Below are 5000 nucleotides of genomic sequence, written 5' to 3'. Positions count from 1 at the left end.
ACAGTGAAGCTGACGCTGAAGTGCCTCAAAACTGCATTCTCTCTGCTGGCCGCCAGGGAGCGACTCCTCTCTGGTTGTATAGAAGTCTATGAGAAAATGGTCCTACTTCTCTCTGCTGACCACCAGGGGGCGACTCCTCTCTGGTTGTATAGAAGTCTATGAGAAAATGGTGTACTTCTCTCTTGATGTATTATCTCAGTAAACATTGTAAACATGAGTTTATGGTCTCAATCTCTAGTTATGGTCCATTTAGAGTCCAACAGACCAGAAAGGGATGCTTTAGGGGGCGGGGCTTATCTGCTGTTTGACAGATCCAGAGTCCAACAGACCAGAAATTAGTCTGGTGTCCCTCGTAAACTTTCCTCTCTCACTTTAACATCACAACACCAGCATCACCGTGAACCTGAAGCTGCTTCACACCTGGTCCACATGCAGACCTGCAGCAGGAGCCAGACCTTTATCTGCCGGCTCCATCGGTAAGTGAATGCAGCACGAAGGCAACGAGCGGTTTCTCAGGACCAGGACAAGTTCTCCTACTTTCATGGTCTCTGACTCCTCAATCACAGACCTGAGACCAGCGTTGGACTCTAACCGTCAACAGTAATGAAGCAGTCGAGGTCAGAGGCAACAAGCAGCTCCTTCACTTGTTCGGTCTCATGATTTATGAATTGTCAGCTGTGTAAAAAACCCAGAGGGAGCTGCAACATGGACGCCTGCAGATAATCACACGGATGGAACCAGCAGAGTATTAATACAGAGTATTATGGGATGTCAACATGCTGACATGCTGACCTCCAGATCCAACTCTCAGGAGTCTGGATCACTACAGACCGGAACCCATGGATGGGACTTATTTCATCACTTTCACATTCCTGCACGTGTATGTGTTTATATGTGTGTGTGTGTGTGTGTGTGTGTGTGTGTGTGTGTGTGTGTGTGTGTGTGTGTGTGTGTGTATATATATACTATAACATATACTATGTTTATAGTGTGCCGTCGCAACTAAACTCGGTACTCACGTTCGGCTCTGACGTCATCGGCGTTGCCTCCAGAAACAGCGCGTATCCATCAAAGTCGCGTCACTGAACCGCCGACGCACGAGCGGTAACGTGGTGATGGTCCGGTTCACCGGAGCAGCGGGGAGGAACACGGTGGTGCGGACCGGGAGACCAGAGCCGGAGGACTGACGGAGCGACACGGGGAGGGAGGAGGGAGAGAGTGGGGGGAGCTAGTTATACAGAGTACCTCCTCTCTCTCTCTCTGAGTCTGACTTCATGTGGTCCGTGTGAACAGGAACCAGAGTTAAATCCAATAATGTAGCATCTGCTCTTGTGGTTTGTGTAGCTGTGTACATGTTTAGTGGTTTTTCTTGGGTTTGTTGAGGTCCACATTGCTTCGGATCAATGAGGTCTGACCTCCTGAAGTCCTGCTGCTGACACGTAACATCGTGTAGACCAGCATGTAGACCAGCATGTGGACCAGCATGTAGACCAGCATGTGGACCAGCATGTGGACCAACATGTGGACCAGCATGTAGACCAGCATGTGGACCAGCATGTAGACCAGCATGTGGACCAGCATGTGGACCAGCATGTAGACCAGCATGTGGACCAGCATGTGGATCAGCATGTGGACCAGCATGTAGACCAGCATGTGGACCAGCATGTAGACCAGCATGTGGACCAGCATGTGGATCAGCATGTGGACCAGCATGTAGACCAGCATGTGGACCAGCATTTAGACCAGCATGTGGACCAACATGTGGACCAGCATGTAGACCAGCATGTGGACCAGAATGTAGACCAGCATGTAGACCAGCATGTGGACCAGCATGTAGACCAGCATGTGGACCAGCATGTAGACCAGCATGTAGACCAGCATGTGGACCAGCATGTGGACCAGCATGTGGACCAGCATGTAGACCAGCATGTGGACCAGCATGTAGACCAGCATGTAGACCAGCATGTCATTGAAGGCCCCTGTGTGTGGAGCGGTTGGTTCTGGTTTACGGTTTTCCCCCAATAACAACATGGTGTGGTTGAAGGTTCCGGCGCGAGGTGCACCTGCATCTGTTTCTGCAGCTGTCGGATGCCGAGCCAGCAGCTCCACGGTGGACCATGTGTGTTTGTAGAGGAGCCAAAGGAAACCTGCAGTACAACCGAGACCCAGCAACGCCTCTACATCAACATGTTGCTCAACGGGCCATGGGCAGCGGTCCGACTCCCTGCTGACACACAGAACAGCCTTCACACACAATCTGCATTCTTGACCTCTGCAACCCCCCGGCTCCATCTTAACATGTGCTTTCTTCTTCCCTTTTTCACAGAGACGTCTGGTTCATGAGGTGTTTGTCTGAGGTGCTTCTGTCACATGATGCTGGGAAAAAGTTGCAGAGTTCCTGCTTTAATGTTGCCCACCATGTTACCCACCACTCCCACCACGTTACCCACCACTCCCACCATATTACCCACCACTCCCACCACGTTACCCACCACTCCCACCATATTACCCACCACTCCCACCACGTTACCCACCACTCCCACCATATTACCCACCACTCCCACCATATTACCCACCATGTTACCCACCACTCCCACCACTCCCACCATATTACCCACCACTCCCACCATATTACCCACCACTCCCACCATGTTAACCACCACGTTACCCACCACTCCCACCATATTACCCACCATGTTACCCACCACTCCCACCATATTACCCACCATGTTACCCACCACTCCCACCATATTACCCACCACTCCCACCATGTTAACCACCACGTTACCCACCACTCCCACCATATTACCCACCATGTTACCCACCACTCCCACCATATTACCCACCATGTTACCCACCACTCCCACCATATTACCCACCATGTTACCCACCACTCCCACCATATTACCCACCACTCCCACCATATTACCCACCACTCCCACCACTCCCACCATATTACCCACCACTCCCACCATATTACCCACCATGTTACCCACCACTCCCACCATATTACCCACCACTCCCACCATATTACCCACCACTCCCACCACTCCCACCATATTACCCACCACTCCCACCATATTACCCACCATGTTACCCACCACTCCCACCATATTACCCACCACTCCCACCATATTACCCACCACTCCCACCACTCCCACCATATTACCCACCACTCCCACCATATTACCCACCACTCCCACCACTCCCACCATATTACCCACCACTCCCACCACTCCCACCATATTACCCACCACTCCCACCATGTTAACCACCACGTTACCCACCACTCCCACCATATTACCCACCATGTTACCCACCACTCCCACCATATTACCCACCACTCCCACCATATTACCCACCATGTTACCCACCACTCCCACCATATTACCCACCATGTTACCCACCACTCCCACCATATTACCCACCACGTTACCCACCACTCCCACCATATTACCCACCACTCCCACCATGTTAACCACCACGTTACCCACCACTCCCACCATATTACCCACCATGTTACCCACCACTCCCACCATATTACCCACCATGTTACCCACCACTCCCACCATATTACCCACCACTCCCACCATATTACCCACCACTCCCACCACTCCCACCATATTACCCACCACTCCCACCATGTTACCTACCATGTTACTCGAGTATAAGTACACATTCTTGTGTTCAATGAGACTCTGGTAAAAGTAGAAGTACTGAATCTACTTCTTAACTCAAGTATTTGTACTCTGAAATGAAGTATTTGTACTTAGTTACTGGTAGATAAAGAGAAGAAAACTCCGTGTGTTTCTCTGTAGTTCCTCTTCTCTCGTATTTCACATCAAGTCATTAGAAAACAGCATTCAGGTCAAAAACACTGAGAAAGTTGTTCTGTGTGTCCCTGAAGTATATGAAATATTACCGTACATATCTGACATGATGATGATACATGTACATACACTTCAATACATGAAAGCACATCTTCTGCTCACTTTGGTTCATCGACTCGTTCCCTTTTTTAAACTGTCTGTCTGTCTCTCTGTCTGTGTGTCTGTGTCTCTCTCTCTCTGTCTGTGTGTGTCTGTCTCTCTATCTATCTGTCTCTCTCTCTCTGTCTGTCTCTCTCTGGCCCGATGTTGTTATGAAACTGTGTCTGGAATATTAATTGATGTTTGCATTATTCCAAACAGCATCTTGGCAGAGATCTGTGTTAGCGGAGCGGCGACACATGCAGGGATGATGAACTGTTGTGTGATGCAGAAGTCCTGCTAATAAACCTCCCACCGAGCAGGAAGTGACACCGGGACGACTTCCTGTCCTCGTTTACATGAAACACAGATTCATGTGGTTTGCCGGGAACACGGCAGGAACACGGCGGGAACACGGCGGGAACGCTTCATCCATCACACCCATCTGTGATGCAATACGTGACGTTGGATGTTATCGCAGATCGTGATAAAAAACAACATTTGAAGTGCATATTTGCATGTAAAATATCGCAAGTCACAATTTTTCTGGCAAGATGATTTTCATATCGGCCCTCAACGTGGACACAAGGAAACGATTTGAACGTACTGCAGAACGTAACAACATTGAATGTCGATGTTGTTTTTTAATACGATATGCTTAGCAAGCTAGCGATACTGGACGCTACGTGGTAAAATAGTGAGTATTACAAGAAAGAGAGTCAAACACAGGACTTTCACCCGGGAGATGCCGTTTTTGAAATGTAAACATGAACTCCACACTTTCTACGCAACTACACTTTTAGCGTAACGTGAGAAAGTCTCTCATTGTTTATCATTCACAGCAGTTATGTTGTTGTGTTACATTGTTATGTTATAACACAAAACCGGACGCTTTTTCTAACTATAGAATTTCGTCATCGTTCTGACGTTCTGGTGACGAAGTTTCCTTCTGCTGCCTGCTGAAACGTACGATAGCATTCCCTCTCTCGCTTCACCACACACACAGCGGGGACCAACCGATCGCTGTGATGT

At 49.2% G+C, this 5000-nt stretch overlaps 1 protein-coding gene across 1 annotated transcript in view; it reads right to left on the bottom strand.

Moving 5' to 3' along the window:
* Positions 1–1167, bottom strand: part of gpr4 (G protein-coupled receptor 4) — a 29084-nt gene extending 27917 nt beyond the window's left edge. Inside the window, exon 1 of the mRNA XM_084020356.1 lies at positions 1020–1167. The gene's annotated coding sequence lies outside the window, so the exon portion shown is untranslated. The remainder of the gene's footprint in view (positions 1–1019) is intronic.
* Positions 1168–5000: the final 3833 nt, after the last annotated feature.

This window comes from Eutrigla gurnardus (assembly GCF_963514095.1).
Source record: "Eutrigla gurnardus genome assembly, chromosome: 10".
NCBI lineage: Eukaryota > Metazoa > Chordata > Actinopteri > Perciformes > Triglidae > Eutrigla > Eutrigla gurnardus.
Note: the sequence above shows the minus strand (reverse complement) of the source record. Positions and strands in the feature narration are given on the sequence as shown.